An 18,532-nucleotide genomic window follows, 5' to 3' on the forward strand; every position below is an offset into this window, starting at 1 on the left:
AACCTTAGGTTAATTTCTGGAGGATGACAGTTTGAACCTGGTCATCGCAGTTCATAGAATCTAAATTCAATAAAAATCTGGCGCTAAACATTAACCTAATAGTGACCATGAAATCACTAACAATTGTCATTAATAACTCAACTGGTTCTTTAAGAGAAGGAAATCTGCCATCCTTCTTTGGTCTGACCTACATGTGACTCCAGACCCACAGGAATGTGATTGATAATTAACCCCACTCCAGGCAATAAGGATAAGCAATAGATGTGGACTACTCACATCCCATGAATTAACAAAAAAAAGTTAGCGATATTTTCTTCTTTGTCGCCTGGTATTTTTGATGGACAAAGCAGTTCAGGATAATAGGAGGCAAGAAGGAGAGTAGAGCATAGGCCCTAAATATATCAGCTGTGATCTGTTGGATGGCGGAGCAAGCGTGATGAGTCACAGGCCTTTACCATTTTTTCTGATCTTTCCAGGATATACCAATGGAGGAACAGGTCTAAAAATTGAAGAGGTTATGGTAATGTTATATTGAACATTGGATTAAACATTAGGCAGAATATACTTGGAGTACTGTAGAGAGTTCTTGCCACTTTGTTATTAATAGGGCCTCGGCACTAGGTAATAGCCCGGCTAATTTATTTGAAATGGAAAAGGCACAGCAGGTCAGGCAGCATCTGAGGAGCAAGGAAGTCGATGTTTTGGGCATAACCCTTCCAAAGTCCTGAAGGAGGCTTATGCCTGAAACATTGACTCTCTTGCTCCTCAGATGCTGCCTGACCTGCTGTGCCTTTTCTAGTGCCACACTTTATCAACTCTGATGCTCCAGCATCTGCAGTCCTCACTTTCTCCTAAATTTATTTGAACTCAGAAGCTTTTGAGCGCTGCTCCTTTGTCAGGAGAAGTCTTCACATGATGAAGGAGCAGCGCTCCGATAGCTTGTGATTTCAAATAAACCTGCCAGACCATAACCTGGTATCGTGTGACTTCTGACTTTGGCCACCCCAGTCCAACACCAGCACCTCCACATCGTGGTTATTGGAGCACTGGAGCGAGTGTAAAATAGGCCCACTAGTCTGATACTAGGTATGTGAGATTGGAGCCATAAGGAAAAGGTGAACTGACAAGGTTTCTTCTGTCTTAAAAAGGGAAGTTGTTGGGGTTGTGTTATGAACTAATCAGCATCTTTAAAATCATGAAAGGTTTTGATATAGTGATCATGGAGCAAGCGTCTTACCCTCTAAGGAAGAGCAGAATTAAAATGCATTAATATAAGATGGTCATCGTAAGATTAAACAGAGCATCCAGTGGAATCCCTCAGAGTGGAATAAGTATGTGGAAATCACTGCCGCAAGGACCACTCAAGGAGAGAGTCAATAGGCACATGAGGATGAGGGGAATAAAGCATTATATTTAGAACTTGATATGGAATGATGATAGCAGGCTCCTGTAGAGGATTACCACCAGCATGGAGAGGTTGGCCTGTTTCCATATTATAAATTATCAGTGTAATTTTGAGCACTACCTATGAAGTTGAATTAGGGAGGAAATGGCACTTCAATGAACTTCCAAAAGTGAACTGCTGTGAGACTTTTCACATTGTTGCTTCAGGTTTACAGGTCCACCTTAAAAGGGAGGGCACTTATCTCAGCAGAGCACTTTGTTGGTGTCCATTAACTTTGAGGAATATTAAGACAGAATATAAGAGCAAAATAATGATCTGTCAAGGAGTCTTTGGGTGAGGAGTAGCAGTATAGGTCATCCATTTTGTATCCAAGAGCACCATCCACATAGTGGAGTGTATGGGAGAAGGTGAAATGGAAAAATAGTTGACATGTCAGAGAACAATTTTAGCCCACTGATTCTGTCTTGATGGTTCTTCCTCCTACTCTGCTGCCCGGAATATCTCCAGCACTTCGTCCAATGTACCTGTTCTGCTAATACTGATTCCAACAGCAAACCTTCTGAGGGATCTTCCTCTTTTCCTCAGCTGACAAGTCTCCTTTTCTGGCTCATTGGCCATGTCCATCCCACTTCTATACATATGCCCTCACTCTTTCATCTACTTCTGAGACACACAAAATGCTATTCCATCAGAAATCACATTCAATGCATTATCTTCTGCAATTTCCTTTACCATCAACTGCCACTAGGCAACATTCCTTCTTCCTCCTCATTCGGCATTCTAAAGGGACCAGCTCCTCCATTACTCCCTCCCATTTTCCATCAACAGGAAGATCATATGTTGGTGTTGGTGGGAGTGGTACAGTGGCTCAGGTCAGCATGGTGGGTTCACAGGTTGTCACTGCTGCCTCACAGTGCCAATGACCTGGATTCCATTCTACCCTCGGGTGAATGTCTTTGTTGTAATGGACCAGGCCAGACACCTTCGAAACATCTTAAGGAAGTAGCCCAGACTTTAACTTTGTTAGTTGTTTTAAGCAAATGTAAAGTAGATATTCTAGGAGTGATGCAGCTGGCCCAACCACTTAGTTTTAAACAAAACTAGATTTATTTTCAAGATTACCAAATGAAACACAAACAAAAGAGAACAGAATACAGAATAACTTAACCCGTCTGGAAACCCAACAGATCATTCCAACTTAACGATGCTGTTCCCAATACTTGCAACAATCCCCATAAACATGCCTTGGCAAAAATCAAACACAGGGTTTTACAGGGTAGATGTCAGAGAGAGACAGTAGAGAGATTCAGCATGGACCTTCTTCATCCATGTAGCTGCTTCTTTGACCAGTAGCTTCACACAAACTGACTGCTTGCTCTGAACAACTAGACTGCTAAAACCAAGCTGCACCAAACCAAACCAAAGCAAACCAAACCAAACCAGAGAAAAGCTGAGCTGGGAGAACTGGCCACTCCTCTTTCATTGTGCAAGTGTTTTTTTTTAAACTTAAAAGCTTCTCGAAGTAGATCAACCCAGACATTTCAGAACCTATGCCTTTACAACCTCCTGAGACAAATAAAAACCTCAAGGTTAAAGGAGCAACATCATCACCATGTGGAGTTTGCACATTCTCCCTGTTTCTGCATGAGTTTACTGTGGATGTTCCAATTTCCTCCCACAGTCCAACAATGTGCAGGTTACCAAAAGAGAAAATGTTGGAAAATCTCAGCAGGTCTGGCAACATCTGTAAGGAGAGAAAAGAGCTGACGTTTCGAGTCTCACTGACACTTTGTCAAAGCTGATTCCAGCATCTGCAGTAATTAGACCCTTCAGTCCAACTCGTCCATGCCGATGAGGCATCGTAAACCGATCTTGTCCCATTTATCAATGTTTGATCCATATCTCCCCTGGATCATTCAACACCTCAATTCTTCACCTATTGTCACTTCCTTTTGTCACACCCATCAGCACCCCTTGTGAATAAATTACTCTTGACTACCACATTAAGACAAATATTCACATTTTTTTTTCTTGATCTCTTTATGCCTGGCACTGTACTTGTTTAAAAAAGCTGTTGGCTTCCAGCTGTGATGAAAGCTCATGGATATTAAATCTCCATGAGCTGCATGGTTTTGGTATTATCTACTGTCGGCTCACAATTTCAGCATCTGCCTCATTTTGTTTCTTTTTCCTTTGTTTTGGGAGGAAAGAGCATTAACTAACAAAAGCGTAGTTGGTACCATTTTAACTTGGATTGTCAGAAAAGCAAGATAATCAGGAGGTTGTTTTCAGGAGGCCTGTGACCAGCAGTGGGCCATAGGGCTTGGGGCTGGGACTATTGTCATTCATCAATTATATAAATGATTTGGATGAGAATTTAGGAGCTATGGTTAGTTGGTTTGTGGACAACACTAAGATCAGTGGTATAGTGGACAGTGAAGAAGTTTATCTAGGAATACAGAGAGATCTTGATCAACTGGGCCTGTGGGCTTGAGGAATGGCAGATGGAGTTTAATTTAGATAAAGCATGAAGTTGGTAAGTCAAACCAGGGCAGAACTTACGCAGTCAATGGTAGTGCCCTGGGGAGTGTTTAAGAACAAAGAGATCTAGGGGTACAGGTTCATAGCTCCTTGAAAATGGAGTCACAGGCAGACAGGATGGTGAAGAAGGCTTTTGGCATGGTTGCTTTGAATATTGAGTGTAGGAGTTGGGACAACTTGTTGCAACTGTACAAGGTGTTAGTAAGGCAACACTTGGTGTACTATGTGCAGGTCTGGTCTCTAAAATTATGAGAGGCATAAATAAGGTAGATAGCCAACAGCTTTTCCCTATGGTAGTGGAGTCAAAAGTGAGAGGCCACAGGTTTAAGGTAAACTGGGAGAGATACAATATGATGCAGAGGGCCTGTATATTCACCCAGAGGTTAGTGAGTGTGTGGAATGGGCTCCCAGAGGTAGTGATGGAGGCGAGTACAATTTTGTAATTTAGTAAGTATTGGACAGGTACACGGAGAGGATAGGTGTGGAGGGATACAGATCAAATGCAGGCAAATGGAGCTGGGTGAATTGTGAAAACTGGGATAAGTTAGGTTGAAGGGCCTGTTTTCATGCTGTAAACCTGTAACAGCGCACCAAACTACTGGAGGATCATTGAAAATGTTGGAGAATATAGTAACAATGTTGTCAATGCCCTGAAGGAATGACTAGGACCAGTTCTACTTCACAATGCAAATGCACTCTTAATTTATTCAGGGGGTTAGATAATGCAGGAAACCTGCATTTGAAATGAAACCTGTGCAGAATTTTACACACATACCTATATCTTAGAAATCATAAGAGCCCACTGTAGATTTGACAGACTTGCTTGCTTATTCTTGCCTGAAAGGAATTTATTTTTCCTTGCTGTTTAAAGGCTGACCTGACCTTTACCTCATGCTGTTCCCTGGGTTCCCCCTGCACAGAAGCCTGTGACCAGACAGTCAGATGGGAAGACATTGCAAATGGTCACAGTCTTTCCATTCTCCTGATTGGTGAGACAAAATCCAGAATAATATGTGTTTTTCTTAACCTCAAGCCAAACTCACTTCTTTCACAAAAGCAAAGGCAAGATAGTCTGAGAAATCTCATCGATTGCCAGCTTACACAAAAAAACATTATATGATTGGACAGACTACGCCAGAGGCTGAATGAGATTTTTCACTTGATGTTACCAGTTTCAAGCTTTGAACAAGTGTGGGGCAATATTTTCCATCCTTGTTTTAGATAGCAGTCATACTAATGCTAGATTTAACATTTTCCACTACGTATTAAAAAGACAGTGGTAGTGCCACTTGTCAAGAGTTGATCCTGTCTAGTTAACATGTGGTAAAGGACTGATTGACCATAACAGGAAATATTGCTTTATCAAGGGGTGGCACGGTGACTCAGTGGTTAGCACTGCTGCCTCACAGCACTAGGGTCCCAGGTTTGATTCCAGCCTCGGGTTACAGCCTATGGCGTTTGCACGTTCTCCCCATGTCGGTGTGGGTTTTCTCCCACAGTCCAAAGATGTACAGGTGAGGTGAATTGGCCATGCTAAATTGCCCATAGTATTAGGTGCATTAGCCTGAGGGGAAACCTGTCTGGGTGGGTCACTCTTCTGACAGTTGGTGTTGTCTTGAAGGGCCTGTTTCCACACTGTATGGAATCTAATCTAATAATCATTTCCAATATTGTTGCACTAAGCCCAATGTTTCCTGAACTGTGTAACTTCAACGCATTCTGAAGACAAAATGATGACCCATTTCTCGTACAACACAAGTTGCAAAGATATCACGCAAAAATACTTTTCTTTGAAATAGTCCCTTCTTTGTCCCTATTATTTCATGTTCTGTAACCTTTCACTGCTTTAAATAACTCTCTCAATTAAAAGAAACGCTCCTATTTACATAGTGTGACCTCAAGATATCCCAAAGCACTTTATAGCCAATCCAATATGTTTGGAGTGTAGTCACAGCTATAGTGTTAAACACAGCCATAACCAGCATTGCAATAATGACCAACTACTCCCGTTTATTGATATTAATTAAAGGATAATGTCTCTGCCCTTCTCTGATGTGTTCATGTCCAACATAGAAAGTGGAAGAAGACTCAGTTTTATATCTCATTCATAATAGGGGACCACAAGAATCACAGCACTGTGTGCCAAGTACAAGATGCTTTGCAGCAACGCCCTCCACCCCCCACCGCCCCCCACCCTACCCCCACCCCCACCCGGCTCCTTAGACAGCACCTTCTATTCCATGACCTCTACCATCAAGAAGGACAAGGACAGCAAATATATGGGAACACCAGCCTCTGCAACTTCCTCTTTGATTGACACACCACCTGACCAACAACTGCTCCTTCAATGACTCTGGGTCAAAATCCCGAATCTGTTCTTCCCGAACTGTAAGTGTACAAAGCATTCTGAGAACTGAGGCAGGTCTAAAATGTGCCTTCACCAGGGCAATTAGGAATGTCACTAAATGCGGTCCGAGCCATTGATGCCCATATCCCACAAATGAAAATAGGAAATATCTGCCCATCCATCGCGCCTCCGTGCCACACTGGATCATCAGCCAAGACTTTTGTGCTCATGTCTTCCAACCTTCTGTCTCAGAGGCCAGAGTGTTTGAAACCCAATCAGACCTTCCACTGGATTTCTGTTTGTCCTTATATTTTGTCCAAGCCTTTTTCCCCAGAATTTTCCCAGCCTTGCATTCTGTTTATTGTCCTTACCTGCTCATCTACACTTATCAAGTTTAAGCACTGGTGTTATCGATACTTTCCTGAATATTTCCAAATTTTAAAAAGCTTATTCCATGCAGAGCACAGCAGTGAATTTATTCCTTCCCTTTTCAGTGACTTTTAAATTTAAAATCCAAGTTCATGACTCTTCCTTCACTTTCACAATCCTTAATATCGAATTCATTCCTGCTTTGACCACAAGTCCCAAGATGTTCCAATACACAGAATAAATTTCCAGGTAGATTTTATTGAAAGATAAATCTCTTCAATAATTAAACAGCAATTGATAAGTGAGGTTGGAGAAAATACTTGGTTTATTTTTCTTCTTCAGATAAAAAAGTTCAAAAACTTTTTATGTGAAAATAAATAATTGTAAAGCCAGCTTCTGTGATATACTTTTCTCATGGAGATCTTCCAATGTCCATGTTATCAGGTATACTGAGCACATGGTGTGATGTTTTCATATTTATGCAATAAAAAATTCAGCTTCTACATCTTTTTGTCTAATGCACTCAAAATTGGCATTAAGTTGAACAAGGTGATTAGATGGATTGTTATTCCAACATGTGAAAAGGAATTTGTTCTTTTCATTTCAAAAATATGCTTTATTCATGAAAAATATATATAAAAGTCACAAATGAAATTCAGTTCTGCAAGTAGCACATCAAGGAACCAAAACAAACATTGGAGTTTGACTCTCAAAAAACTAAAGACATCCCTTAGGTTTATATAAGACTAGGTTTATATGCATTTGAGGCACCAGGAGGGTCTGATAGGAATTTATATTCTTTTTTATTTCAAAAATATACTTTACTCAAAAACAATCTTTTTTATATATATGTTGTCACAAAAGCAGTTCAGTTCTGTAAAGTTGCATATCAAGTAAACAAACAAAACATTGGACTTTGATTCTTTCCAAATATCACAGACCTCTCTTATACATACAATGCTAATATATACATATATTTGAGAAACTGGTAGGGTCCGATAACTGAATAGAACCCATTTACCTTCAACAGGAAGATCTCAGACAATGGCCTTTCCCCACGGTGCCTTGGCAACAGCTGCCCTAAGCTTTAGTATGTCCCTCAGCACATAGTCCTGGACCTTGGCATGTGCCAATTTACAACACTCAGTTGAGTTCAACTCCTTGTTCTGGAAGATCAACAAGTTTCAAGCAGATCAAACAGCATTTTTCATCGAGTTGATGGTCCTCTAGGCGCAGTTGATGTTTGTCTCAGTGTGCATCACAGAGCAATTACTCAACTCAGAACCTATGGGTTACCACAACCATGTTGAATGTCTCCCACCACTCCTGTTGTGATACACCTTTAAGTGGGCGTGGTTTTGTTTTCCATGTAGATTACTGGAGGGAAAATGAGGTGTTGCATCATGTGACTCAGTTTATCACATTGTTCTGAGGAAGCTACAAATTCTGAAAGTGGACAAGTTCATCAACTCTGTAATATTGCTACCAGCTTCTCAAATCCTCAATAAATGAACCGACTATTTTTGTGATAACCAATCTCTTCTGTGCAGTTGGCTCCTTGATGTTTATCTACAAAGCAACCACAAAAAGAAAAATGAACTGAATGAATCACCAGCACCCACCAGTTGTCTTAAATACCAGATAAATCGCATCAAATGCTTGGGAATGTTTCAGAAATAGAATCAAAACAAGGAGAAATTTTAAAAAGACGACGGTCTGAACCATGGCAGGCCAGATTATTTTGACTTTTGTTCATTGATGGGATCTTGGCAATGCCAGCATTCTGAAGTGGCGTTGAGAACTTGGTGGTGTGTTACTTTGTTGAATGGTTGCAGTCTGCGTGGTATATGCATATCCACAGCACTGCTGGGTAGAGTGCCCCGAGATTTAGAACAGATGAACAAAAAAGTAACATCTTTGTAAATCAGGGTAGTGTATGACTTTAATGGGAACTTGCAGATGATAATGTTATGACGTACCTGCTGCCTTTATGAACTCATTAGTGGTCGAAATCGATGTGTTTTGGAGATCATGCAAATAAACTTTGGTGAGTTGCTGCAGTGCAGAGATAGTGCACACCTTGAACATGGTCCACCAATGATAGAGGAAATAAGTGTTTAACACTTTGGTTGGAATGACAAAATTAAACAATTAGCTTTGCCCGAGATGGTGTTGAGCTACTTGGCTATTGCTGGCACTGCATTCACCTAGACAGGTAGAATAGAATACTCCTGACCTCTAAGAAGCATCTGGGGAGTCAGGGAGTTTGTCACTCATCATTGAATATTCTGCTTCCCTAACCTTGTAATAATAATATTCTTGCAGCTGCTCCTGTTCAGTTTCTGGTTAATTGTCACTTGCAGGAGTGATGGGGTTCCAGAATGATAATGTTATTGAATGTCAAAGGGCAATAGTTGGCTTCTGTCTGATTGGAGATAGTCATTGCCTGGCAGTTGTGTGGTGCAAATCTTATTCATCACACATCAGCCCAAACCTAAATATGATTCAGATCCTGCTCTATTCCGGAAGGACTGCTTCCTTCTCTGAGACCATAAAATGGCAGTCAACAATGTCCAATCCTATCTCTGACCTCACCATGGGAGGACAATCATTAGGGAAATAGTTGAAGATAGTGAAACCTAGGATGTGGCGCTGAGGAACTCCTGTGGTGATATCTAAGGTCTGAGATGATCTCCAACAACCATAACCCTCTTCCTTTGTGATAGTTGTAATTCTACCCAATAGAGCATTTTCCTTGAATCCCACTGACTTCACTTTTATTAGGTTTTTCTTGATGTCAACTAGTGAAATTTTGCTTTGATGTCAAGAGATGTTGCTCCCACTGCAGCTCTAGGTGGGACCCAGCACTCTTGTCCATATTTGGACTGGGTAAAAACAGGATAAAACAATGATATTTGGTCTGGTCTGCCTGAAGTTTACAGCTGACTAACCCTGGAGATACCCAAACCATGTATCAGAAAACAGATTGTGGCTGTAAAAGTTTCATGTGATATCATTGTTAACACCATTCCTTTATTTACCTGATGGCTGAGGTTAGATTGATGGGAGCACTGATTAACCAAGTACAGATAGTCAACCCTTTATCCGAAATCCAAAAATCCAAAAAACTCCAAAGTCCGAAGGTTTTTTTGTGAAGTGATTTTCTCATTAACAAGGTTGTTTGGTGTGCAAACAGTTAAGGAGAAAGTGAGGACTGCAGATGCTGGAGATCAGAGCTGAAAATGTGTTGCTAGAAAAGTGCAGCATCCAAGGAGCAGGAGAATCGCTGTTTCGGGCATGATTCCTGAAGAAGGGCTCATGCCCGAAACGTCAATTCTCCTGCTCCTTGGATGCTGCCTGACCTGCTGCGCTTTTCCAGTAACACATTTTCAGTGCAGTTAACCCAAGTCCACACCCACTCAATGTGTGTCACTCAGATGCGACACGTGGGGGCGTGGCCCAGCACTAACAGGCCGCAATTTAGTTTCAGGGCCTGTTTTACTCACAGTAAGTCTATTCTTCAGAAAGATTTTTAAAAATTTCACCATCAAACTGCCACATATTTTGAAATTCGAAAAAATCTGGATTCCGAAAACCAACTGGTCCCAAGCATTTCAGATAAAGGATGTGCACCTGTAGTATTGATCTTGAGTTTTCATGTGGACAGAAATTTCGTGTGGAATCTTACACATTGTCAGACAGATGCCAGTGTTGCAACTTGATTTATAGTACAGCTAGTTCTGGAGCACAGGTCTTCAGTATGACTGCCACAGTACTGTAAGGGACTTTGAAATATTTAGTATCTTCAACCCTTCCTTGATATCACATGAGTGAACCAAATTCACAGAATCACAGAATTCTTAAAGTGCAGAAGGAGGCCATTCAGCCCACCATGTCTGCACTGGCTCATTAAATTAGCATCATTAGCTCGTGCCAGTTTCCCGCTTTTTCTCTATAACTTTGCACATTATTTCTATCCAAATCAGCATTCAAAGCCCTCTTGAATTCATCAATTGATTCTGCCCTCCACCACGTTTCCAGACTGTGTATTGCAGACCTTACTATTTACAGAAAGTGTGAGCAACTTTCCGAGAAGATGCTTTGTCAGCCAATGGTGTGCATTATTCAAAATGGAGCCAGTAATATTGTGGAAGTTGGTAAGGGAGACCAAGCGTCATTGAGATCTCTTGATTTCTCCAATAATGTCAGGCAAGGATAGTGAATATCTATCTCCATGGCAATGACGCTGAAATAACCTGATGAAGGCCAGTATGTCATGACCACGTCAACCTTTATTTACATGTGCATGGTACATGACACTAACCCAGCTAGCTCAAAGCTGGCTCCTAGAGTGAACAGAGCTGCTAACACTCCTGTTTATTTTTTTAGAGAGAGAATAGAACCTCTTACACGCTTTCTTTTTTTTTTGACTTGGTGTGTGTGTGCAGGTGTGAGACAAAGTGAGAGACACAAGGTGCACAAATCTTTATTCAATTTCCACCACCAGGAAGAAAGGAAAACACCTGCGTTGCCTGTGACAAACAGTGCCTTTCACATCAAAGGGCAATGCTGTGTGATCAAACAGTGAAGGGGAGGGCAGGGACTAAATCAAAATAGCGTTGGAGGGGGAAATAATGCACTCCACTCCCTGTGGTGCCCACCTCTCCCTGAACAACTCCAGGGTGTTGGTGGACACCGTGTGCTCCTTCTCCAAGGACACCCGGGCTCTAACATAACCGCGGAAGAGGGGCAGGCAGTCGGCCCTAACGACCCCCTCCATGGCCCGCTGCCTCGACCTGTTGATGGCCAGTTTCGCCAGGCCCAGGACCATAACCACGAGGAGGTCTTCAGACCTGCCTTCCCTCCTCCGTACCGGGTGCCCGAAGATCAGGAGGGTGGGACTGAAGTGCAACCAAAAGCAGAGGAGGTTTTTAAGAAAATCAAAAAGGGAGTGAAAACACCCACACCCAATATATACATGGTCCACAGACTCCACAGCGCCACAGAACAAGCAGTTGGACTGGGAGTCCGTGAACCACCGCAACCTGCGGTTGCAGGGGACCGCTGCGTGCAGCACCCTCCACCCCAGATCCCCGAGAAAAAGGGGGAGGACTCCCACGTAGAGAGCCCTCCACTGGGGATCCCCACCGCCCGGTGGCAAATGGGCACTCCAAGGCGTGTCCGGGCGGTGGATGAGGGAGAAGAGGTGGACGGTGTGCAACAGCAGTCGATATAGGACCCGCCTTTTTACGTCCTTAAAAGGGACAAAATTTAAATTCCTGAGGCGGCTCAGGTTGTGGCGCACAGGCCCCCGCTGGAAGTACGGGACCTTGGGGCCAATGTGAAATTCCGTCCGGGCTGGGGTGAGCGCGGACGGGATCCCACCGCATACCAGAGCGTCCTCCAACTGGTGCACTACATCGGGTCCGAGCACGTAAGGCGTCGGATGGCGGTGGCCACGTACCGGATGTCTACTGCTGCCCTGCTCGCTATGTCCTGCGGCAGCGTCCAGCCCAAGCCCCCGGCACCCAGCACGTCCCCAACCCTGGTCACCCTCGCTGCCATGGCCCTCCCCTCCGATAGCCACTCAAACCCGCGAGAACAGTCCTGTTTACTTTTTTTTTTCTTTTTTTTTTACTGCCCTTCAAACCACAGGGCAATGCTGTGTGATCAAAAGTCTCCTGTTATATTTTTTTTTTGTATATTTTTTAATTTAACCCCCACACTACCACCTAAGTGCAGTAGTGCTTATTTTTATCCCCTGCACCCATGGTGTGTGTGTGCAGGTGTGAGACACAGTGAAAAGACACAAAGTGCACGAATCTTTATTCAATTTCCACCACCAGGAAGATAGGAAAGACACCCGAGTGGCCAGTGACAAGCACTGCCCTTCAAACCACAGGGCAATGCTGTGTGAGCAAAACAGTGAAGGGGAGGGTAGGGACTAAATCAAAATAGAGTTGGAGGGAGAAATGATGCACTCCACTCCCTGCGGCGCCCACCTCTCCCTGAACGACTCCAGGGTGTCGGTGGACACCGCGTGCTCCTTCTCCAAGGACACCCGGGCTCTAACGTAACCCCGGAAGAGGGGCAGGCAGTCGGCCCTAACGACCCCCTCCACAGCCCGCTGCCTGGACCTGTTGATGGCCAGTTTGGCCAGGCCCAGGAGCAGACCCACGAGGAGGTCCTCGGACCTGCCCTCCCTCCTCCGTACCGGGTGCCCGAAGATCAGGAGCGTGGGACTGAAGTGCAGCCAGAAACAGAGGAGAAGGTTTTTGAGGAAATCAAAAAGGGAGTGCAAACGCCCACACCCAATATATACATGGTCCACGGACTCCACAGCGCCACAGAACAAGCAGTTGGGCTGGGAGTCCGTGAACCACCGCAATCTGCGGTTGCAGGGGACTGCTGCGTGCAGCACCCTCCACCCCAGATCCCCGAGAGAAAGGGGGAGGACTCCCGCGTAGAGAGCCCTCCACTGGGGATCTCCACCGCCCGGTGGCAAATGGGCACGCCAAGGCGTGTCCGGACGGTGGATGAGGGAGAAGAGGTGGACGGTGTGCAGCAGCAGTCTATACAGGGCCCTCCTTTTTATGTCCCTGAAAGGGACAAAATTAAAATTCCGGAGGCGGCTCAGGTTGTGGGGCACAGGCTCCCGCAGGAAGTACGGGACCTTGGGGCCAATGTGAAATTCCGTCCGGGCCGGGGTGAGCGCGGACGGGATCCCACCGCACACCTGAGCGTCCTCCAACCGGTGCACTACGTCGGGTCCGAGCACCGCCGTTTTAAGGCGTCGGATGGCGGTGGCCACGTACCGGACGTCTACCGCTGCCCTGCTAGCTATGTCCTGCGGCAGCGTCCAGCCCAGGCCGCCGGCACCCAGCACGTCCCCGACCCTGGTCGCCCTCGCCGCCACGGCCCTCCCCTCCGACAGCCACTCGAACCCGCGAGTACGGAGGTGCGGATTCCTGAGCAACGGCTCCCTGACGACAGCCGCTACTCCAGCCGGAGGGTAGGCGCGACGCAATTCGACCATGTTCCAGACAGTGATCAGGTCCTGGTAAAAGACAGGCAGCACCTTGAGGGCGACCTCCAAACCGTCACGGTCGACGAACAGGAGCTGCGTGTCGTAGTTGAGGTTACGCACCTGGCGGAAAAAATACGTCGCCAGGGCGCACCACCTAGGAGGAGGCTCGACGTAAAGGTATCGCCGCAAGGTCTGAAGGCGGAACGTCGCGACCTGGGTGCGGACGCACACCAGCGACTGACCGCCCTCCTCGATAGGGAGACTCAGAACCTGCGCGGCGACCCAGTGCATCTTTTTGTCCCAGAAGAAGTCGACCAACGTTCTCTGGATGTCAGCGACAAAGCCAGGAGGAGGGACCAAAGTGACCAGCCGGTACCACAGCATGGCGGCCACCAGCTGGTTTATGACCAGCACTCGACTCCTGTAAGATAGCACTCGGAGCAGTCCTGTCCAGCGGCCTAGGCGAGCCGAGACTTTGGCCTCCAGCTCCTGCCAGTTGGCCGGCCAGGATTCCTCAGCCGGGCTGAGGTAGACCCCCAGGTAGAGGAGATGGGTGGTACTCCAGCTGAACCCCCGTAACTCCTCCGGCAGAGAGTCCACCCGCCACGGGCCGACCAGTAGTCCGGAACACTTGGCCCAGTTGATCCTGGCGGAAGACGCCGCCGAGTACACGGCCTGGCACTCGCGCATCCTCCCCAGGTCAGCCGGGTCGGTGAAAGTGAGGAGCACGTCGTCGGCGTAGGCCGAGAGGACCACCCCCGTGCCCGCGCCGCGCAGAACCAGCCCCGACAACCTCCTCCGCAAGAGGCGCAGGAAAGGCTCCACGCACAGGGAATACAGCTGGCCGGACAGGGGGCAGCCTTGACGCACTCCTCTCCCGAAGCGAAGGGGCGCCGTCAGGGACCCGTTAACTTTAACCAGACACTCTGCGGCGGCGTACAAAAGTCGGATCCGGGCGACGAACCGCGTCCCGAACCCGAACGCCCGCAGAGTCCCGAGCAGGTACTCGTGATCGACCCTGTCGAACGCCTTCTCCTGGTCGAGGGACAGGAAGGCGCTCGGCAGACCAGCCCGTCGACAGAAATGGATCAGGTCCCGGACCAGGTGGACGTTGTCGTGTATCCTCCGGCCCGGGACCGTGTAGGACTGGTCCGGGTGAATCATGTGGGCCAGCACGGAAGCCAGGCGAGAAGACAACACCCTGGCGAAGATTTTGTAGTCCGTGCTGAGGAGGGAGACCGGACGCCAGTTCTTCAAAGAACGAAGGTCCCCCTTCTTCGGCAGCAGGACGATGACCGCCCTGCGCCAAGAGAGGGGCAGCTGTCCGGCATTTAGACACTCCCCCAGGACCTGTGCGTAGTCGTTCCCCAGGACGTCCCAGAACGCCCTGAAGAACTCCACAGTCAGCCCGTCCAGCCCCGGGGTTTTGCCCCTCGAGAGCCGGTCGAGGGCGCCGGTCAGCTCCTCTAAGGTGACGGGAGCGTCGAGCCTTCCGGCGTCCTCCGGGCTGAGCTGCGGCAGGTCCTCCCACAGAACTCTGCGAGCGTCCTCGCTGGACGGATCCGGAGAGAACAGAGCCGTGTAATAGTTTCGGACGTGGGCCCTGACGCCCTCCGGATCCGAGACGAGGGACCCGTCGTCGGCCAGCAGCACAAGGAGCTGCTGACGGGTGCCGCGCCTTTTTTCCAGCGAGTAGAAGAAGGGGGAGCCGCGGTCCAGGTCCTGCAGGAGCTGGATCCGCGACCTCACGTACGCGCCCCGAGCCCCGACGAGCTGCAGGTCCCGGAGCGTGGCCTTCTTCTCTTCGTACACCCCGCGCAGGGCCGGGTCCGCGTCGGGCTGACCGAGGCGTGACTCCAGGTCGAGCATCTCCCTCTCCAACTCCGCGATCCTGGATTTCCGCCTCTTGGTCGACCCCCTCGCGTACTCCTGACAGAAGACGCGGACGTGAGCCTTGCCCACGTCCCACCATAGCCTCAGGGAGGGGAAGCTTCCCCGCTTCCTTCTCCAGCCGGCCCAGAAACGACGAAACGAGTCCCGGAACCGCTCGTCCTCCAGCAGCAGGTTGTTAAAGTGCCAGTACGCGGAGCCGAGCCTGGCGCCGAACGGAAGGAGTTCCGCCCACACCAGGTGATGGTCCGTGCACGACACCTGCCGCGTGGAGGCCTTCGGAAAACAGGAGGCGTACGCCCGCGAAACGTACAGGCGGTCGATTCTGGACGCTCCGACCCCAGGCCTCACGAAGGTGAAGGCGATGGAGTCGGGATGGAGAGTCCGCCAGACGTCCACCAGGTCGAAGGACTTGACCAAGTCCCCCAACCTCTTCCCCGACGCGCAGCCAGTGCGGGTACCGCCGTGGTCCCTGCCCTCGAGGACGCAGTTAAAATCTCCCCCGAGGACGACGCACTGGTTCTCGTCGATGGAAGCCAGATGAGCGGACAGTTCTTCGAAGAAGCTCGCTTGCCTCGGCCCGGCCAGGGGAGCGTATACGTTCACCAAGTGAAGCACCGCGCCCCCCAGCCGAACCGTCAGGTGAAGCAAACGGCCTGGCACCGGCTCCCTGACCCCCAAGATCTCGGGCTGAAAATGCGGGGCCAACAGGATAGCCACCCCGCCGGATCTGCGGGTGAGGTGACTCATGTAGACCCCCCCTCGCCACTCCAGGAGCCAGGTGGCTTCGTCTCCCGGGGTAGTGTGGGTTTCTTGCAGGAAGCACACCGCATACCTCCCGTCCCGAAGGACCGAGAGGGTCTGGAATCTGCGCTGTGACTCCCTGCTGCCGTTGATGTTGAGGCTGGCTATAGTAGTCTCCATGTCGGAAGCATTGTGCTACCACCACCAGTACAGTTAAAAACAAATACAATTACTGGGAGGACGAGGGAGGGGCACAGGAGTCCCTCGCCCTCACCAGGAGTGCCCCCAGGAAGTTCCTGACTCGCTTTCGCTCGTTGACGTCGAGCCCAGGCGCCTGGCGAGCAGCGTGGGCCGACCAATAAACTTTTTCATAAGAGCTCCAGCGGTCGAGCGCCAGTTGGGCTCTATCCCGGCGACCTCGAGTTTCCTCGACAAATTCCCGGAGTTCCTCGAGGGGGATGAGGGGGAGATCGGCGGGGGGCACCTGGGACTCAAAAACGTCACTGCAGACGGAGTCCGCGTCGTCCCCGGTGTCCGCCACCGATCCCAAACCCTCCTCCGGGAGGTCGCCCTCGGTCGCCGACCCCTCCCCCACCGAGAGGATGGGGGCTGGTCCGGCGCCGCCAACAGGCCTCGAACCCCCGGCGACCCCACCCCCAGGGTCACCGGCGGTACCTTCCTCAGCGCACCCCGTCCCGGAACGCCCCGAGTTCGGGTCGTCGGGCGGCGGAGGCTCGGGGCCCCGCTCTCCTCCCGACACCGGGACGCCTGGCTCCTCGGGGAAAAGGTCATCCCCCAGGAAAAGGTCATCCCCCAGGGCCAAGGCTCCCGGAAGAACAGTCTGGGAGGGAGGAGCGGGGATAACACCTACCTCCCCTCCGCCGCTCGGCGACCCAGTAAAGGGTCCCTTGTCGTCGCCCGCACCGCGGCCCTCGTGGTTGTCAAAGTCCCCCCCAGGGGCCAGTGGAGTCGAAGCAGCAGGAAGCCCTGCTGTAGCCCCTGGGGGTTTGGGCAGGTCAGGCCGCGGTGCGGGATCGTTGGTGGGTCCTGTGGGCCCATCCCCTGGAGAGGGGCAGCGCCGCCGGCGCGCTGCAGGACTGTCTCTCCCCTCCAAGGGCCAGCCCCTCTTCCCCAGAGAGACAGGGGGGGATTTATGGGCCTTCCCCTCCCCGCCCGCCTTGGTGGTCATGGGGCCTGAGGCCCCTCCCCCCAGCCTTTCCCAGAATACGATTGGCTGGGGGAAGGCAGGGGGCGTGGCCAGGGTGGGGAGGGTCAGCCGTGTCACTTCCTGCCCCGCCCCTGGTTTATCAGGTGACGGCGGGCGGGGCAGGGGCCCAGTTCCCTCTCCGGGGCCCGGAGACACGGTGGCTGCAGGAGATTGGGCAGCAGTGGTCCCCCCCAGGTTAGTGCCAGGGTGTGGCTGGGCGGGGCAGGGCTCGGGCTCGGGCTCGGGCTCGGGGTCCCCGGGGCCTGGTGTTGCAGGGCCTGGGGCAGGCGTCGCAGCCCCAGGGGTTTCTCCATCGGGGCAGGGGGTAGACGTGGGGTCAGGGTCGGGTACGGGTCCGGGGGTTTGGGGGTCAGGGTTCCCGCGCCGGGGCGACGCTGGCACGGCCGCAGGGGCATCGTCGTGCCGGGGCGGGGCAGGTCGTGGGCTGGGTGTCGGGGATGGGGATAGGGTGGTCTCCCCGTGGGCGGGCCTGACGCGTCGCGCCTTCCTGAGCGCCTTCCGGCCGGCTGGACGCTCACCCCCCTCCCTGCCGGAGGCTGGAGGATCGGAAGCCTCCGGCTCAGGCTCCGGTGCCGGGGCCTGTGGTGTTGACTTTGGGGGAGGGGGAGTGGGCGCGGCGGCACCACCGTCAGCCGTTGGCGAGGGCTGGGCGGCCTTCTGGGTGGGGCAGTTTCTTCTAATGTGCCCCACCTCGCGGCACAGGTGGCACCGCACGCCGTCCGCCGTCCAGAAGGCGCGGTAGGCCGCGCCCTCGTGGAGGAGGGTAAAGGAGCCCTCCGTGACCTCCTCCCGGGCCAGGCAAATAAACACCTGGCGACGGAAGGAGTAGACGTGACGGAGGGCGGGGTCCTTCAGACCGAGCAGGAGCGGCTGGATCCCTGACCGGATCTCCCCCAAGGTGGTGAGGTGGGGGAGAAGGAGCTCGCTGGCAATAAAGGGCGGGACGTTGGAGATCACGACCCTCTGGGCCGTGACCTCCAG

The sequence above is a fragment of the Chiloscyllium punctatum genome, chromosome 22 (assembly GCF_047496795.1).
Source record: "Chiloscyllium punctatum isolate Juve2018m chromosome 22, sChiPun1.3, whole genome shotgun sequence".
In the NCBI taxonomy this organism is placed as follows: domain Eukaryota; kingdom Metazoa; phylum Chordata; class Chondrichthyes; order Orectolobiformes; family Hemiscylliidae; genus Chiloscyllium; species Chiloscyllium punctatum.